We start from the raw sequence: 21,794 nt of genomic DNA on the forward strand, positions 1-21,794 counted from the left end.
GGAAAAGGCTGTATATAAATTTAAAGAGTGATTAGAATATATACAATTTAAGTTTTATTATTCTATTTCTTTTTTTTCTCTGTATTATACTTTAAGTTCTGAGATACTTGTGCAGAATATGCAGGTTTGTTACATAGGTATACACGTGCCATGGTGGTTTGCTACACCCATCAACCCATCATCTACATTAGGTATTTCTCCTAATGCTATCCTTCTCCTAGCCCCCCACCCACCAACAGGTCCCGGTGTGTGACATTCCCCTCCCTGTGTCCATGTGTTCTCATTGTTCAACTCCCACTTATGAGTGAGAACATGGGGTGTTTGGTTTTCTGGTCTAATACTAATTGTATTTTTCTTCTTTACTTTCTGTTCTGTTTGACACCAAAATTAACTAAGTGTAATTAATTTGGAAGTAAATTTCATATTCTATTAGAAGATGATAGGTTTGTAGACAAACACTGAGCTGCGTAAGGCAGATTAGAGTGGTCTGAGGCGACAGGAGGGGATGTTAAAATTTTCAATAAGGAAGTGAGGCTAGGTCTCGATGAGAAGACACTACTCTTAAATATTATTTTAGTAGAGGTATGTGGTTAGAGTGTGTACCAAACGGATTTCTCGTAGAGGAACATTATAGCAGAAGAGAAAATCCAGTACAGAGAACTCGATGCAGAATTGTGCCTGAACTATCTGGGAAATATCAACAAGTTCAGTTTGACAGAACAAGCAGTAGACCAAAAGGAAGTAAAGTAAGATAGATCACTGGGAGCTAGAGAAGAGAGTGGGTGCAAGTCAGGCAGAGCCTCTGGTCTCTTACTGCCAGGATACAGCATATTGTTACCGTTAAAGCCCAGATGCTGGAAAAAGACTGCCTGGATTCAAATCTTATGCTGCCACCCTTAGCCAGGTAATCTGGATCAATAAACTCATCTTCTTTGTCCTTTAGATACTCTATTTGTAAAACTGTGATAATAATACTGCCAACACCACAGAAATTTTTGTAAGTATTATTTTGCAGAGTTAAATGGGAAGCTGTGGATTTTAAGCAGAGTAATGATATCATCTGACTTATGTTAAAAGTTTACTATGACTAGAGTGAGGAAAGCATGAAAAAGCAAAACCAAGAAGAGCACTGAAGAGAGATATTATGATAATTCAGGTGAGATAGAATGAGTGTCTTGTTCTGTAGTGGAAGTGTTGGGAAATTTTAGATTTTACACACATGTTGAAGAAATACAAACAAAAGGTCATGACAGATTGGCTATGGACTGTGAGAGAAAGCCAAGAGTTAAAGATAACTGCAAGGTTTTTCAACTGATCAATAGAAACGGGGATCAGTTGAAATGGGGGAAGACTAGGAGATGGGAAAATGAGGACTAAAGAAAACCAGTGATTTTCGAAGGTGGAAAATTTGAGATTTTTACCAAATAGTCATTGAAGAGCTGAAAATAGCTATTAAATGGTAAGTTAGAAATGTGTGACTGGTGTTTAGAAGGTAAAATACTGCTTGCAATACAAATTTAAAAATGTCCACATAGAGATGATATTTAATACCATAAAATTACATGAGTTCACCAAAATAGTAAATGTAGATGCACACACACATGCACACACAAACATACACTTTATATATAGTTTGAGTATCCCTTATCCTAAATACTTGGGACCAGAAGTGTTTTAAATTTTGATATTTTTTTTTCAGACTTTGGAACACTTACGATATTCAATATCCATAATTCAAAAATCTGAAATCCAAAATGCTCCAATGAGCATTATATCAGTTCCCAAAGAGTTTTGGATTTTGGAGCATTTTGAATTTTAGAATTTTGGATTACGGATATCCAACACACACACACACACACACACACAAACACACACACATATTTATGTATGCATAAAATTTGTATATGTGTGTATTTGTACAATCATGCATACTTGTGTGCATATTTACTTGAATATAATTGAATTAACATGTTTTACAGTATATATCACCTGCAAGAAGAAAGTGGACACTCTAGTGTTTTAAGAATCAGGCAATGTCTTCAAACACACAAATTTCTTCTAAGGCAACCTGTCATGAGGTACGTTATCTGGCAAATGGTAGATACTTGTATAATAGAGAAAGCCGGCATCTATTTCTGAATCACGGCTTATGGCAAGAAAGGACAAATTGAACAAGAAGTCAATAGAGCAAAGCTGAACACAAAATCTCTCCTTCTGTGAAACATTGACCTGCCATGGGTGTCACATTCAGATTCTTGAGTAGCTTCAAAGTGTCACTCTGAACCAGCTGCACCATCAACTGGAAAGACTGCCTCACAAATCAACCATACCACTAACAGTGCATTTCTAAAGAGATGCATGAAGGTAGGAAAAGCCACGATCTATTTTTTTGGTTTATTTCAAATAATTTGCTTGGGGGCATACTGGGACTACCATGTTAAACAAAAAGATATAATGTAATACACTTTGGAAGATATCCACTTGGAAGACAGATGAGAAGATAGAGCAAAATCATGAAGAGTTTATTTTAATGATTGAGAAAATTTACCTAGTGCAGCAAACCAACAACCAATGCGAGTGTAGGTCTCAAGGACTTACTAGCACATGAACAAATATGATAGCACTGAAAACTGTGAGATTTTCAAGAAGGATATTGAAAAAGCAAAGACACACGCAGGCACACACACACACATACGAATACACACACTGCTGTTGGTCTTTGAAAGTCATTTTTCTTGATGAACATGTATCACTATTAAGAAACACAAATACACAGTTATCTCTTTATAATACTACTTATAATGTGTAGTGAACTAGAGTAATATAATTACATTTATTTATTTATTTATTTATTTCAAAAAAGAAAAACTAAATGTTCTGGATAAATTATAACTTAAACAAATTATACTGTACTTTACAAAAAATGTTGGGGCATCGTAGATGCCAGAAGTGAAGAATATTCTGAGAACTAGACAGAGAGGTAAATAAGTTAATAAAGCAGTACCATGTGAAGTTTTTGAAATAGTAATGGTTAGAGTAGTGGGCTTTCATGCCTACAAAAATCCTAAGAATTGGTACCAGCAAAGACCTCTAGTATTAGTGATGAAAGATCTAATTGAATCTTTCACCAGATAAAATGAAATTTACCTGGCCACGTGTGTGGGAAAAAGTTCTCAATAGAAAGCAAAAGAATAGCCCTGCAACTTTGACGTGTTTGAACACAGACTTACACTGTCCTCACATTGTGGGGATACCGCAAGCTGAGAAGCTGGCAATTAAAAAATGATCCTGGTGTGGTGAAAATACTCGAGGGGTCTACGAATCAAATGAAAAATTTCTCTGGAGGAACGTATTAGTTCATGTAGGATTTACAAAGGGGAAAATCAAAAGATGCCATATTAAGATGAGCTCATAAGCTCAAAATAAAAAATTATAACATTCATAGTAAGTGAAAGTCAACAGTCAAATGTAGCAGGAGACCTCAAGCTATTGGCCTTAAACTCAAAGTCATTGACAAGAGCATAACATTTTAGAATGATAAAAAAGAAAAAATTAACACAGGCACACTTGCACATAGCCTAAGTCTTGTTAAAAGGATTAAAGAGATAACAGAGTGTCTTTTCATGAAATACAATAAACTTGAGAAGATAGTATCTTAATTTTTCAGTGGAAAAGCCAAGATTGGAGTTAATATACTCCTGTACATTTTCCAGAAACCATAGTAATTGGTGACAGTAAACTTTGAAAGGTGAAGGAAGGTAACCTTAAAACCAGGAGGGCTAGTTAAAGGCCTAATTTAGAATAAATTCTACCTTAGTCTTTCTCTGTACTCCACGCATGCAGGAGATTGCAATTTCTCTACTTAAAAGAAGATAAGAATACTATTCAGTCATAAAAAGGAATGAAATAATAGCATTTGCAGCAACCTGGATGGAACTGAAGACCATTATTTTAAGTGAAGTAATTCAGGAATGGAAAACTAAACATCGTATGTTCTCATTGTAAGTGGGAGCTAAACTATGACAATGAGAACCTATAAAAATATTTATTGTCAAACAAATATGCAAAATAAATTTTCTTGGTAAATTAAATTAAAAAAAAAAGAATCATACAACGGATTCTAGGGACTTGGAAGAAAGGGTGGGAAGAGGGTGAGGGATAAAAGACTACAAATTGGGTACAGTGTATGCTGCTCAAGTGAGGCGTGCAACAAAATCTCACAAATCACCACTAAAGAACTTACTCATGTAACCGAACACTGCCTTTAAAGAAGATAGGATTATACTCTAGAGAGCATCAAACAAAAATTACCTGGCCTGAGATGAAAACCTGCATGTTGGGAGAACATCCTGTTCACGGGGAGATTAAGGGCTAGCCAAATATTTCTATTTGATGTTCTAATTGTTAACACTTTATTTAAATGAGTGATGAGAAATGGGCATTATCTTCTCTAAAATGCATGACAAACCCAAGACCAAATTAAAAAAAAAGAAAAATATTATCAGTAGTGATTTTCACAATGATAAGTGACAGAAAGATCGTCATCATTCTACAGTAAAGAACACAATGGGCAAGTATCCCCACATGCATTTACTTGAACTTCTTTTAGCATCCCTGTCTTGTATATGAGAGAATAGATCAAGAGCACCAGGAAAGTAACTACTGCAAAAACAGAAACTAAAGCAATTTGAAAAAAGGAAGCAACTTGATATAATTAATTTATTCATGTAAAAGAAATGTTACTGTATAGACTTAAAGAACACTGCATCTGTTAAAAAGAATCAGATGAGTTCATGTCCATTGTAGGGACATGGATGAAGCTGGAAACCATCATTCTCAGCAAACTATCCAAGGACAAAAAAAAAAAACAAAACACCACATGTTCTCACTCATAGGTGGGAATTGAACAATGAGAACACTTGGACACAGGAAGGGGAACATCACACACCAGGGCCTGTTGTGGGGTGAGGGGAGGGGGGAGGGATAGCATTAGGAGATATACCTAAAAATGACGAGTTAATGGGTGCAGCACACCAACATGGCACATGTATACATATGTAACAAACCTGCACGTTGTGCATATGTACCCTAGAACTTAAAGTAAAATAAAAAAAAAATAAAAGAATCAGATATAATATATATTTCACATATTTTCTCACACAACATTTAATGGAAAAGGTGAAGGCAGATAGGCTTGTCTTGCTGCTGAGCTCAAGGGGAAAGCATTCATTTTTTTAATCATAAGTACAGTCTTAGATGCCCTTAAGTGCCCTCTGTTAGGTTAAGGAAGCTCCTTTCCTGTGGAAGTTACACAACGTAGGTATTAATATAGCCACTCTGGGCCACTTTAGCTTAGTGTTTACATAGTATGTCGTTTTCCAATATATTAGTTTCAGCTTGAGTATATCTATGTATTTAAAATGTGTTTCTTGTAAGAAATGTATAATACGGCCTTACTTGTTCATTATGTCTGGCGTCTTTGCCTTTTAATTGAAAAGCCTAATTCAGACTTATACAATTAATAATTCATATGTCTGATTTAAGTCATCTTGCCATTTGGATTTCATTTATCTGATTTTTTAAAATTTTTTTCTTTCTTTGTCTTCCCTGTTTTTTTTGTTGTGAATATACCATATATTGACTTATTACCTATATATGTTTCTTTTCGTTATGCTATGCATTTTAATATGCAAATATTATTCTATTTCATAATAATTTTAGGAACCTTATATGAGTAAAATACCTTTATTTTCTTCCAAGTTTTGTGTACTTGTTGCTTTACTTTCTTTTACAATATAAACTATTTTATTTAGTTTAGAATAATATTAAGCCATTAATAATTTTACAACTCTACATATGAAAGAATACTACAAAATTGTGTTTTTATATTTTTCTAGGTATATTCTTTTTCTGGAGCTGTTAGTTACATAGTGTACATCTGGCTGTTAGTTTTTCCCTTCATCTTGAGGAACATTTTTACTATTTTTTGTGGTAAATTTACTGGATGAAATACTTTCAGGTTTTGACTGGAAATATTTTTGAAACCTGCTGAAATTTAAAACAGTACGTTTTCTAAATATAAAATTGTAGGTTAAAATTCTGATTTATTTTCTTTCTGCCATTTTGAAATTCTGTTTTCTTCTCATCTTTATTTTTTTCATGATCAGAAGTCAGTAGTCATTTATTTTGTTATTCTACTACAAAAAGACACATGCACATGTAGTGAGTACTCTTTTATTGCCCCTTGAGATTTTCTCTTTTTCTTTGGTTTAAATCACTTAATTTTTAATATACAAATAGATGTACTATCTGTATATCATTTCCTTGGGGTTTTGCTAAACTTCGTGTATGTATAATTAATAGATTTCATCTACTGGGAATATTCTCATTCCTTATATCTTCAAATAATTGTCTTATTCATTTTTTATATATTCTTCTGGGACTCTAGTTACATAGAGGTTAGACAATTTGATATTATAGCACATATAGAGACACTTCTTATTTTATTTTATTTTATTTTTCAACTTTCATTTTAGAATTGCAGTACACGTGCAAGTTTTTACAAATGTATATTGTGTGATGCTGAAATTTGGAGTACAAATAAATCCATCACCCAGGTAGTGAGCATAGTACTCAAAAAAATATGTAGTTTTTAAGCCCTTTCCTCCATCTCTTACTCATCTAAGAGTCCTCAGTGGATTATTGTTCCCATCTTTATGTCCATGTGTACCCAATGTTTAGCTTCCACTCATAAGTGAGAACACTAAGTATTTAAGGTTTTCTGTTCTTATGTTAATTTGATTAAAATAATGGCATCCAACTACATCCATATTGCTGCAAAGGGCATAATTTCATTCTTTTTAATGGCTGAGTATTATTCCATGTTATGTAGATACTACATTTTCTTTATCCCACCCACTCTTGATGGGCACCTGTGTTGATTATGTGTCTTTTCTATTGTGAATAGTGCTGTGATGAACATTCAAGTGAATGTGACTTTTGATTAGAATAATTATTTTCCTTTAGGTATATATCCAGTAATGAGATTGCTGGGTTGAATGGTAGTTCTGTTTTAAGTTATTTGAGAAATCTTCAAACTGCTGTTCACAATAGTTGAACTAATTTACGTTCTTACCAACAGTGTATTAGTATTCTCTTTTTTCTGCAGCTTTGCCAACATTTGTTATTTTTAGACTTTTTTTTTTTTTTTAAGACAGAGGCTTGCTCTCTCGCCCTGGCTGGAGTGCAGTGGTGCGATCTCGGCTCACCGCAAGCTCCACCTCCTGGGTTCACGCCATTTTCCTGCCTCAGCCTCCTGAGTAGCTGGGACTACAGGCGCCCACCATCATGCCTAGCTAATTTTTTTTGTATTTTTAGTAGAGATGGGGTTTCACCATGTTAGCCAGGATGGTCTCGATCTCCTGACCTCGTGATCCACCTGCCTCAGCTTCACAAAGGGCTGGGATTACAGGAGTGAGCCATAGCACCCAGCCTATTTTTTGACTTTTTAACAAAAACAATTTTGACTAGTGTGAGACGGTACTGCCTAGGTAAATTTATAGATTCAACATTATGCTTATTAAATTACCAATGTCATTTTTCACAGAATTAGGTAAAAAAACTATTCTAAAATTTATATGGAACCAAAAGGAGCCCAAATAGTCAAAGTAATCCTAACAAGAATCAAGCCAGATACATCACATTTCTTGACTTTAAACTATATTACAAGGCTACAGTAACCAAAAGAGAATGGTACTGGTACAAACACACACATATAGATCAATTGAAGAGAAGAGAATTCAGAAATAAAGCTGCACATCTACAGCCACTTGATCTTCAAATTAAGCAATGGGGAATGAATTCCTCTACAATAAATGATGCTGTGATAACTGGCTATCTATATGCAGTATAATGAAACTGGTCCTACCTATCACCTTATACAAAAATAAATTCAAGATGAATTAAAGTCTTAAATGTAAAACCTCAAACTATAAGAATCCTGGAAGAAACATCTTATTAACTAATTATATTAATCCATTTGACCACTGCTTTATGACCTGTATTGTGCAATTTTCTCTGAAATTTTCAAAATATGTTTACTACTTTTTATTAAAAAACAAAAAGATATAATAAAATTATGGAATAACTCAGGAAACCCAAAGTGTTCAGCTAAAAGCATATTTTAAAAATATTTCAAACTCTATTTGTGTACTTCTATTATTTCACATACTTTGTTTCACCTGTTGAAAACCAATTTCATTTTTAAATCTACATTGGCCCACATCAATAACTCCTGAATTGAAATCTCCACTGGATTAAAGGGCGTAAATAACAAGGGTGATCTTAAAGTGCTAATTCAATTACTTAAATAAAGATTTAATTGTATATGCTGTGTCTGTTTCTCACCTCTGGATCAATAATTGATGAACAAGAGGTAATGTCACCCTATCCTAATGTGGACAGGCAAATATTAAACCATAAAGTTATAATTAAGATAAAAAAGAAAGTTCCCAAAACTGCATGGGGAAAGGGAGTTTTTACAAGAAAAAAATTTAAAAATGTAAACCTAATTTGTCATTCAACCATGATTATAGGTTTTGTTTTCATTGTAAGGTACCTTTTCTATGTTTCCTTAGACCTTTTATTAATGTACAAAATTACATTAATGACTGACTAGCCATCAGTGTTTTTAATTTTACAAAATGGATACCTTAGTTAATAAAAATTATTTTTATTTTTCTTCTAAGAATTTTTAAGAGAAATAAAGGGAATAAATATGTAAAAAAACTTGTTAAAGAACTTTAAATATTAGTCTTTAAAATTTTTATGTTGTTTTCATTTGAAAGTAAATGAGGATATATATGTTAGTATTGTCTACAGTAACTTTGGTAATAAGTGTATACTATATATTGGCTACACACATGAACATATAAATTTCATTATCTATCTTCATCAGGTGTTAGTTTTCACAATTAATTTCATTTTATTAATTATTATGTTATTTGTTTTAATAGATCTGAAATATATCAAAGTAACAAAATTTCCTTGTTTTTTATTAAAGTACCAAGATGTTGATCCAGGAATAATTATAAATATTTTTAAAAGAAAGCTGTATTAGGTATGCACAAATATTTATGCCTGTGTTGGAAAACAAAACAATATAAAAAGTTGAAAGATAAATGCAGAAAAAATTATTTTTAAACAACTTTACTAAGATGTAATTTACATATCATAAAATTTACTCATTTAAAGTGTATAATCCAGTGATTTTTAGCATGATGAAAAAGTTGTACGACCATTACTACAATTTTAGAGCATTAATACCTGACAGAGAAACTCCACAACCATTAATAGTCATTTCTCATTTACCTCTTCACTATAACTTGGACCAAGGCAATCACTTATCAACTTTCTGTTGCTATATGTCTATTCTGTCTTTTTAAAAATTACTCTTATCTAAATGTAATTATGTATCCTTTGACCAAGATGTCCTCATGGCCCCTTCCCCTTAACCTGTTTTCATACTCTTCTTCAAGATTGAACTTTTATTTTATTTTATTTTATTTTATTTTATTTTATTTTATTTTATTTTATTTTATTTTATTTTTTGAGATGGAGTCTGGCTCTGTCGCCCAGGCTGGAGTGCAGTAGCCTGATCTCAGCTCACTGCAACCTCGGCCTCCCGGTTTCAAGCGGTTCTCCTGCCTCAGCCTTCCAAGTAGTTGGGATTATGGGTGTGGGACACCATGCCCAGATAGTTTTTGTATTTCTAGTAGAGACGGGTTTCACCATGTTGGCCAGACTGGTCTTGAACTCCTGACCTCAAGTGATCCACCCACCTCGGCCTCCCAAAGTGCTAGGATTACAGGCATGAGCCACCATGCCTGGCCTCATGCTTGAACTTTGAAAGGGGTAATGTGGAGTTGCATATCTGGTGTCCAAAAAAAAAAAAAAAAATGAAGTTGATTGCATAAAGCAGAGTGCATTAGGCAATTTGTGATGGCAGCTTTCCCTCCTGTTTGTAGGGAGCAAACATTACAATATCATATGAAAGGTAGTAGACTGATCCCAAAGGCACTAGTGTTCAAATACATGTAAACGTGGCACTTAATTCTCTTTTTTCTGCCAAAATTGACTTGTTTGGAATACATGTATATTTTCAGGTTGAGTAGTTTAAATTGTGTTTTCAGAAGCTGTTGCTGTAACCTCTGCAGTTAGTTGTTTATGGAGTAGCCACACTCTTGGAAGAATCTTATTCCAGATGTGGAAATACCATATCCATACCAAACCAGAGAATTTTCAGAGAAATCTTCAGCAGCTAAAGTCCATTATAAAGTATCTGCAGAAAATCATTTTCAAAAGATACTACTTTATTTTATAGTATTTAGTAGATAAACAAAATGGGAAGTCTTGCCACTCATAGAGTACATAAAATACCAAGTAGTTGGTCCCAATTTGTCTTATTCAAAGTGCCTTAATTTATCATTTTAAATTGTATTTAAACTATACTGCCACAGCCCTTTAACTTATTTTATTCTTACCCAATAACCAGAGGGAAACTGTATGTTGGTATCACTAATCACATTTAGCCAACCAAACAAACAAAAAAACCTTCCAAAGACTAGTGAAGTTTTATTAGTCTGGTATGATGGCAGAAGAAAAACTGGAATGCAAAGTCTATGTTCATTTCCAGGTAACTTTCTACTGCTGCTCCGCTCTCTGACTTAGAAATTATTTTTGAGAGATATTTGGGTGAAATGTCTACAAAATTTTTAAAATCTATTATGTTAATTGCTTGTCTTGATTTTCTCATAGAATATGCTTAGAATTGTCTATAATTAAATATATGAGAATACTTTTGTATATTTTTATATTTTACTTATTTCCCCCAGGATTATTCTCTTTGAGAGCATGAACTTATTCAATAAAAAGTCTATCCATCTCAACATTAAATGCTAATTATTCTGTGCGTCTTCAGCAAACAAAATATAATGCATGATACTAATGTAAGGGATACTGGTTGTTAGTATGAGAATAAATAATATCACAAATAAGTAACAATAACAACAGTGTCTGTTGAGTGCTAATAATGTGCCAGAATACTTCTGTGTGACTTATATATATATTAACTCTTTACATTCTTAAAAAAAAATAATTAGAGCAATCCTATTGGTAACCATCCTCTAGAATTGAGAAATCAGAGTCCGGATAAAAACATAAGCCATCTGCCCCTTGCTCTTATTTTGACCTTCATACTTACCTTCATGTTTTGTCCAACTCTCAAATCTGCTTCTCTCCAATTTGCCTTGTAAATGGATTGAAGCAAGACTTGTCTGCACCTCTATAAAAATTAGCAATTTCTGGCCTGGCGCGGTGGGTCACGCCTGTAATCCCAGCACTTTGGGAGACTGAGGGGGACAGATCACTTGAGGTCAGGAGTTTGAGACCAGCCTGGCCAACATGGTGAAACCCCGCCTCCACAAATATACAAAAATTAGCCAGGCATGGTGGTGGATGCCTGTAATCCCAGCTACTCTGGGGGTTGAGGCAGAATTGCTTGAACCTGGGAGGCAGAGGTTACAGTGAGCAGTGATCACAGTGAGCAGAGATCATGCCACTGCACTCCAGCCTGGGCAACAGAGCGAGACTCCATCACCAAAAAAAAAAAAAAAAAAAATTGCGGTTTCTTTTTACTTACATCCAAATGTATCATATTTTCTGTCATTTGGCTATATCGCTCTAGGCTCCTTGACCTTATTTATATTTGCAGCCCTAGCCCATGCTTGGGAAAGAGCATACTCAATTAAATGTGATTGAACCATAAATGATAGTATGAATGATCAAATTTTACAGAAAATTTTCTGGGTCTGAGCATGATATAGATACCATGAAAGCAGTATTTAACAAAAAAAAAAATCAAAATTTCACACAGCCATGGAGATTTTATTTGTTACTAAGGACTTAGATACATTAATATGGTCTTGAAAGATGAAATTTTATCTCAAGTTATTTTAGTTTTCTGGTAATTGAGGTTTAAAGTAGACTATACTCTTTTCATAATGATGTATATGTCAGTGCATTTCATTCTCAAAATGCCTAAACTTAGATCTAAGCTTGTCAAAGTAGTTCAAAATAAATCTTGCTTCATACTGTTTAATTATGTTGAGTCATTTCTGCTTTTAATTAACACTGTTTATCAGATATATAAAAAAGTTATTCTGCTATCCTTACTTGCTTTCTCTGTCTGTCAGTATTGTCTCCACTCTAAATATCTAATCCTTCATGATTTCAGTTTAATCATAGACTCAGATAGTTAAAAAAAATAATATTCCTCTGCATGATCAAAGCCATTTGAAAGAAGCCCAGGAATCATAAATCGTTGTCCAGCTCGGTCTCATAGTTTATTTAGCAGAATGAATTTTACCACTGAGAAGGAAACCAAATGATTTATTGAAAAATTATATGGGCATCTTCTAAATAATCTCAATGTACTTTTGTGGTTCAACTCATCACAAATCCCTCTACAATTAAAAAATAATAAGACTTCTCTCTCTTGAGAAGCTTACTGGAAGTCACAGGCATTTAAGATGATGGTACAATACAATATGTTGAACATTAGAATAAGATTACAGATAACTCCACAGGTATGCAGTTCCATTAATACAGACATACAAATGAGAGACATCAGTACCAATTAGAGAGATGAGTGGGAGAAAAGGAGAAGAGACAGTGGTATTAATGAGAAAGAACAAGAAAATTAGGTATATGAGAAAAGGAATGATGTGGTGAGTTTAAATTTCTCTAAGTAGAGAAATCTAGGAGTTGAAAAACATGTCAGAATCTAAAGGATTGTTTTACCCAGAAAATACATTTGCAAATGTAATTGACATCAACAATGAATTACAAGGGAAATGGGCAAATTGAATGAAACAACCAGTTAATGGCTAGAAAAGGGAATGCTAGGGAACACTAGTATTTAAGAAACATGAAGAGGAATGCTTGAAAATGTCTAAGAAGAATAAGTCAGCCAGGTGCGGTGGCTCACTCCTGTAATCCCAGCACTTTGGGGGGCCGAGGTGGGCAGATCACAAGGTCAGGAGTTTGAGACCAGCCTGACCAACATGGTGAAACCCCGTCTCTACTAAAAATACAAAAATTGGCCACGCATGGTGGCGTGTGTCTGTAATGCCTGCTACTCAGGAGGCTGAGGCAGGAGAATCGCTTGAACCTGGTAGGCGGACATTGCAGGGAGCCGAGATCGCACCACTGCACTCCAACCTGGGTGAGAAAGCGAGATTCCATATCAAAAAAAAAAAGAAAAGAAAAAGTCAGAACAGTCTTGAAATTATTTCTTGGGCAGAAAGTTTCCAAGTTATTAAAGAACTGAAAAGTGAAAACTGTTGCAGATGTCAGACCATTTATATAAGAATTGAAAAGTTTTGGAGATTAAAATAAGAACTTTCTTAAGAATTTTGGAAATAAAAACAATTCAGTAGATTATCTTAATAGGGTTATTTCATACATTATTCTATATGGTTATGTCAATAGAATTTCAGTCCAATTTTATTCTACTAATTTCAGGAGCAAATTGAAAAAGACAGAATGTGAACATAAACTACTCTCTCAAAACAAAGGATGAGAAGAAAGAAAGGATGATAATTGATCATTGCAAGTTTCTTTACTTGGCAATAATCACCTATATTTTTACGTGTATTGTTTCTCTTGAATGCAGTATCTTAAAGTTTCCTCCTTAATTTAAATTTTCCACTATAAAGGCCATTCACAGAGACTCTACACTTCTTTTCTTCCAAGGAGACTCGATATTTCCATGTTTGTCTTCATTGTAGAATGTATTTTTCTCATGTAATCCCTCTCTTAGAGGTTTTTCAATATAAAAATCAAGTGAGTTCCCAGTGTAATCCTTGGTGAACATGTAGGTAAATTCTTCCATGCAAAACAGCAGGCAACAAATATCGATTACATTAAATTTAAATTCCTGTATATATTATCTGATTTCCTATTTCATATCCCTAGATATGAAAATGTACAATATATAAATAAAAAATACAGAAGTTGCAAATGTATAAATGTAATGTTAAATAATAAGCAAAATGATATCTAAAAACTGAAAAAATTCCTTTTAAATTTCCCGCCCAAAATATCCTATTTGATAAATTTCCTAGTTAGAAATTTAACTGCATTATTCTTCCTTTAAATATTCTAGTTTTCCTACATAACATTTAGATGATTGTCTTTCATTTCTGAATTATATTTCTTAATCTTTAAAATATATCCTGTTTAAAAAATAATTAATTTTCCATATACAATTTATATTCCATTTTTTCAGAGAAAAGGAAGTTTGAAAAGTGTCAGGATATCAAGTTATAGCAAAAATTCAATGTATTAATAATTTTGGTTTTGCTTTTCTTATAGTGTCTCTCTTATTTTTTTAAAAACCACCCATTTTTTCCTGCCCCAATGAGGCAGTAGCTCTATTTCATCTACAAATGAAGAGAGGAATTCTGAAATTTTAAAATTTTTGTTTTCTAAAAGTCAAATGGATGCAATTAAAAACCATTTGGATGCTTAGTTTATCATATCTCTGACCTTTTCAGTCCTTAGTTTTTAAAGACTGAATATTATGCATGCTGGGCTGATGGTCATGGATTTTTTCTTTTTAAGCCACAAACCAAACAGGTCAGATCTTTTTAGGCTTTCATACTCTTTCTGCACCTATTTATTATTCCTACATTGCATCTTATTTTAATTTTTTCTGTAAGTTACAAAAGAAAGTTCTTGAAAAATTGAAGGGTGAGAGCCAGGGTGAGGGATAAAAGACTGCATGTTGGATACAGTGTTTGCTGCTCAGATGACAGGTACAAAAAAATCTCAGAAATCACCACTTAGAAACTTATCCGTGTAACCAAAACCACCTGTACCCACAAACTATTAAAATAAAATAAAAATAAAACAAAATTTTCTCTCTCTAACATCTACCTCTTACTCTCGCTAACTCTTGTTATTTTACTCATCCCTCAGTTTAAGCCTGTAATTACCTCCTTTCTGGTTTCTCTCTTTCTCTTGATTTTCTAAATCAGCTTTTTCTACCAGAACTTTCTGTGACAATGCAAATATACTTCATCAGCATTGTTCAACATGATGACAAGTAGTCATGTGTGACTATTAAACACTGAAAATGTGGCTAGGAAGGCTGAAGAGCTGAATTTTTAAAATTTTATTTCAGTTAATTGAATTTTAAACAACATCATGTGGCTAATGGTTATGACACTGGACAATGAAGCATGGCATCCTCTCATTCTTTCTCATTCTCTCTCTCTTTTCTATGCCTTGGCCTCTATTTCCTCTTGTCTCTTTCTGTATCTAAATTCTGACTCTTGCTACTTTTGCAGACCTTAGGGTTATTTGCTTAATGCAACTGAAAGGCAAAAACTATATTTCAAGTAAAACCACAAGGCACTGGATCTTTTTCGTAACATTAACTTTTCCTTGAGCATCTCAAGGAACTGCTGACTGAAACTGTTTGAGTCTTTTGCTAGTTCCATTGTGATAAACTCTGAGGGGTTTTATCATACATGCACATTTTTCTTTTGGTTATTACTCTTGAACTCCACAAAATCATAACCTTTCAGGGCACTTTCAAATTCATGATTCCTGAAGTGATTTTCTTGAAAGCAAATAAATCCTACAAATGACTTTAACCTTATTCAATGTTAAGACTACTCATTGCTTTCTTTTATTATTATTTTCTTTTTACCCTTGCCAACAGTGTTCTTCACATCATTTGACCAAGTCATTCATGGATCTTAAACATTTTGTGTTTTCTTATATTTCAAAGAACACATGTATTAAAACATATTTTGAGCCTATTCTTATAAGCCTTAGTCCATTTTCAAAATTTGATATGTCTGATATTTTAAAGAACAGTTGAAACTTTGAATTAGGCAACAAAATCCAATGTAAAATTTTAGGCAGTGAGTAAAATCAGCAAGATGGGAGAATAAGAGTTTCAGCACTCATGTTTTCACGAAAGTATCAATTTGAATAAATATTGGTTTGCAAAAATAGCTTCACAAGAGTTGAGAAATTCAGGTGAGAGATTACAGTACCTGAATGGAACACAGGAATAGGAAGAGATGTCTTGAAGATGATAGGAAGAACAGTTTTATATTCATGTCACGCTTTCCCCAAGCCCATTTGGTACAGCATGAAGAGTGTTATCTTCCATGTGGGAGAAATAGATTGAAGTTAGCAGCTGAAGCCACTGCAAGCCCTGGCATCAGACCTATCTCAGTGTTCATTGCAACAGGCTGGCCCCTGCACCAGGCTGGCATCCATAATCCCAGGTTTCATGCTGGCCCTTGTGGCTCTAGGTTCCAAGCCCATCTGATACCAGGCCAAGTACTGTGGCCCCTAGCTCCAGGCCCACCCCCATAACTCCAGACTCCAGGGTGGCCCCTGCAGACACAGGCCCCAGGCAGACTCTTATGTTCCCAGGCACCAAGTAAGCCCTTCTCAGGATTCTAGCACCATAAACAACCTGAGAACCTCATTAGCTGGCCTGCCATAATCTCTGGAGGTGCTAATTGTTAAGTGTTTTATTTACCAAATCTAGTCTGTTAATACTGGAAGATGTGTCTAGTTCTTCAAATCCACAAACACCTATTAAAATAATGATTATGGATAAGTACGGAAACATAAAAACACTGTGGGAACAAAATAAACCATCAGTAGCCAGTCTTAACAAAATGAAGGTCTACCAAATGCCTGAGAAATAATTCAAAATAATCTTCTTAAGGAAGTTCAGTTAGGTATAAGAGAACAGAGGTATACAACTAAATTAACTCAGGAATATAATACAGAAACAAAATGAGAAGTTCAATAAGGAGATTAAAAAATATAAAAGAGAACTAAACAGAACTTTTGGAGCTGAAGAGCACAGTGACTGAAATGAAAACTTCCATTTCAACAGCAGCAGCAGACTCATTCCAGTAAAGAGAATAAGCAAGTAAAAAGGGAGATCATTTGAATTTACCCAGAGAAAAAAAAAGAAGGATAAAGTATGAAGAAAGCCTACGAGACTTATGAGTCACTACAAAGTAAACCAATACGTGCAATATGAGATTCCCAATAGAGATAGAGAAAGGGCAGAAAGCTTATTTCAAAAATAATAACAGAAAACTCCCCAAATTTGAAAAGAATAATGAACATTCATAAGAATACCAAATAGATTAAACAAAAACAGATCTTCAGTAAATCACATTATAATCATACTCTCAAAAGTAAAAGACAAAGAAAAATTTGAAAGCAGCAAAAGAAAAAGTGAATGTTACATACAAAGGAATCTCATTATAAGACCTGTCATCAGAAATGATGGAGGCCAGGACAGAAAAAAATAATATATTCAAAGTGTTAAAAAAAAGTAAATACCAAAACATGAATATTATACCTGACAAAGCTGTCCTTCAGAAATGAAAGAAAGATAAGCATTCTCCCTGACAAACAAATGCTTGGGGAATTAATCACTACTAGACCTGCCTTACAAGAAATAATGAAGGGAATACTTTAAGGTGAAGTGAAAGTATCTTGTTTCTCCTTATCCATGGAGGATACCTTCTAAGACCAGGCACCAGATGGTAACCACAGTGGAAAAATATATTGTTGATATACAAAAGACAAAGAGAAAGGAATGAAAACATACTACTTTGATTTGATGGGTGCAACACACCAACATGGTACATGTATACATATGTAACTAACCTGCACATTGTGCACATGTATCCTAAAACTTAAAGTACAATAAAAAATAAATAAATAAATAATAATTTTAAAAAGGGGAAAAAAAGAAAATCCCATCAAATCACAAAGGAAGGCACCAGGAGAGAAAGAAAGAAAGAAAGAACCTATAAAACAGTCAGAAAATATTTTACAAAATAATAATACTGAGTCCTCAACTATCAATACTTACTGTAAATATAAATCAATAAGGAAATAGAGGATTTGGAAAAAATTGTGGACTTAATGGAACTAAAAGACTTGTACACAGTATTCCATTCAAGAGCAGTGAATTCCTATTTTTTCTCTTGTGCACATAGAGCATTCTTTAGAATAGACCATATGTTAGGCCACAAAACAGTCTTTACAAATTTAAGAGATAGAAATTATATAAAGTATTTTTTCCAACCACAATGATATGAAATTGGAATAATAGAAGAAAAAATAGAAAATTCACAAATATCTTTAAATTCAACAACATGCTCCTGAACAACCAAAGAATAAAAGAGAAAATTAAAACAATTTTTTTTTTGAGACAGAGTCTCATTCTGTTGCCCACATTGGAGTGCAGTGGTGCAATCTCGGCTCACTGCAACCTCTGTCTCCCAGGTTCAAGTGATTCTCCTACCAGAGCCTCCCAAGTAGCTGGGACTACAGGCATGGACCATCGCTCCTGGATAATTTTTGTATTTTCAATAGAGAAAGGGTTTTGCCATATTGGCCAGGCTGGTTTCAAACTCCTGACCTCAGGTGATCTGCCCACCTTGGCCTCCCAAAGTTCTGGGATTACATGTGTGAGCCATTGCGCCCAGCCAACAAAAGCAGTTTTAAGAGGAAGATGCATAGCCATAAATACAAAAGAAAAATATTAATAAATATAACTTTATATCTTGAAGTAGACTGAATGGGCAAAAACTGGAAGCATTCCCTTTGAAAACTGGCACAAGACAGGGATGCCCTCTCTCACCACTTCTATTCAACATAGTGTTGGAAGTTCTGGCCAGGGCAATTAGGCAGGAGAAGGAAATCAAGGGTATTCAATTAGGAAAAGAGGAAGTCAAATTGTCCTTGTTTGCAGATGACATGATAGTATATCTAGAAAACCCCATTGTCTCAGCCCAAAATCTCCTTAAGCTGATAAGCAACTTCAGCAAAGTCTCAGGATACAAAATCAATGTGCAAAAATCACAAGCATTCTTATACATCAATAACAGACAAACAGAGAGCCAAATCATGAGTGAACTCCCATTCACAATTGCTTCAAAGAGAATAAAATACCTAGGAATCCAACTTACAAGGGATGTGAAAGACCTCTTCAAGGAGAACTACAAACCACTGCTCAAGGAAATAAAAGAGGATACAAACAAATGGAAGAACATTCCATGCTCATGGGTAGGAAGAATCAATATCATGAAAATGGCCATCCTTCCCAAGGTAATTTACAGATTCAATGCCATCCCCATCAAGCTACCAATGACTTTCTTCACAGAGTTGGAAAAAACCACTTTAAAGTTCATATGGAACCAAAAAAGAGCCCGCATCGCCAAGTCAATCCTAAGCCAAAAGAACAAAGCTGGAGGCATCACACTACCTGACTTCAAACTATACTACAAGGCTACAGTAACCAAAACAGCATGGTACTGGTACCAAAACAGAGATATAGATCAATGGAACAGAACAGAGCCGTCAGAAATAATGCCACATATCTACAACTATCTGATCTTTGACAAACGTGACAAAAACAAGAAATGGAGAAAGGATTCCCTATTTAATAAATGGTGCTGGGAAAACTGGCTAGCCATATGTAGAAAGCTGAAACTGGATCCCTTCCTTACACCTTATACAAAAATCAATTCAAGATGGATTAAAGACTTAAATGTTAGACCTAAAACCATAAAAACCCTAGAAGAAAACCTAGGCATTACCATTCAGGACATAGGCATGGGCAAGGACTTCATGTCTAAAACACCAAAAGCAATGGCAACAAAAGCCAAAATTGACAAATGGGATCTAATTAAACTCAAGAGCTTCTGCACAGCAAAGGAAACTACCATCAGAGTGAACAGGCAACCTACAAAATGGGAGAACATTTTCGCAACCTACTCATCTGACAAAGGGCTAATATCCAGAATCTACAATGAACTCCAACAAATTTACAAGAAAAAAACAAACAACCCCATCAAAAAGTGGGCGAAGGACATGAACAGACACTTCTCAAAAGAAGACATTTATGCAGCCAAAAAACACATGAAAAAATGCTCACCATCACTGGCCATCAGAGAAATGCAAATCAAAACCACAATGAGATACCATCTCACACCAGTTAGAATGGCAATCATTAAAAAGTCAGGAAACAACAGGTGCTGGAGAGGATGTGGAGAAATAGGAACACTTTTACACTGTTGGTGGGACTGTAAACTAGTTCAACCCTTGTGGAAGTCAGTGTGGCGATTCCTCAGGGATCTAGAACTAGAAATTCCATTTGACCCAGCCATCCCATTACTGGGTATATACCCAAAGGACTATAAATCATGCTGCTATAAAGACACATGCACACGTATGTTTATTGCGGCATTATTCACAATAGCAAAGACTTGGAACCAACCCAAATGTCCAACAATGATAGACTGGATTAAGAAAATGTGGCACATATACACCATGGAATACTATGCAGCCATAAAAAATGATGAGTTCACGTCCTTTGTAGGGACATGGATGAAACTGGAAATCATCATTCTCAGTAAACTATCGCAAGAACAAAAAACCAAACACCGCATATTCTCACTCATAGATGGGAATTGAACAATGAGAACACATGGACACAGGAAGGGGAACATCACACTTCGGGGACTGTTGTGGGGTGGGGGGAGGGGGGAGGGATAGCATTGGGAGATATACCTAATGCTAGATGACAAGTTGGTGGGTGCAGCGCACCAGCATGGCACATGTATACATATGTAACTTACCTGCACATTGCGCACATGTACCATAAAACCTAAAGTATAATAATGATAATAATAATAATAATAATAAAAGAAAAAAAAAAGAAAAAGAGAGGAAAAAAATATATCTTGAAGTAGAAAAAGAGAGGAAAAAAAAATATGTCTTGAAGTAGAAAAAGAGAGAAAAAAAAAAAACAAATTAAGCCCAAAGTTAGCAGAAAGAAGCAAATACAAAAGACTTGAGCACAAATAAAAAAAATTCAGATTAGAGAATATAGAAAACTATCAATAAAAGATCAATGAGCTTTTTGAAATAATAAACAAAATTGAAAATCATTTAGCTAGATTAAAAAAGAGAGAGAGAGAGAGACCACTTAAGTAAATAAAGTTATAAAGAAGAAATATTACAATTGATACCACAGAAATGGAAATGATAAAAATAAATTATTATAAATAATTATATGCTGACAAATTTGGTAAATTCAAAGAAATAGATAAATTTGTAGAAACATACAGTTTACTTATACTTAATCATAAAGAAATAGAGGCCAGGCGTGGTGGCTCACGCCTGCAATCCCATCACTTTGGGAGGCCGATGAGGGCGGATCACAAGGTCAGGAGTTTGAGACCAGCCTGACCAACATGGTGAAACCCCGTGTCTACTAAAAATATAAAAATTAGCCAGGTGTGATGGCGAGTGCCTATAATCCCAGCTACTTGGGAGGCTGAGGCAGGAGAATCACTTAAACCCAGTAGGTGGAGGTTGCAGTGAGCCGAGATCACGCCACTGCACTGCAGCCTGGGCAACAGAGTGAGAACCTGTCACCAAAAAAAGAAAAAAAAAAAAAAAAAAGAAAAAGAAAGAAAGAAATAGAAAATCTGAAGACACCAATAACAAGCAAGGTGATAGAAGCAGTTATGAAAAGCAAGCAAACAAAAGAACCCCAAAATGGCTTGACAGGTAAATTCTTCGAAACATTTAAAGAAGAAATAGTACCAATAATTTCAAACTTTTCCAAAAAATGTAAAGATAACATTTCCAACTAAATTTATAAGACC

The sequence above is a fragment of the Pongo abelii genome, chromosome 4 (assembly GCF_028885655.2).
Source record: "Pongo abelii isolate AG06213 chromosome 4, NHGRI_mPonAbe1-v2.0_pri, whole genome shotgun sequence".
Lineage (NCBI taxonomy): Eukaryota > Metazoa > Chordata > Mammalia > Primates > Hominidae > Pongo > Pongo abelii.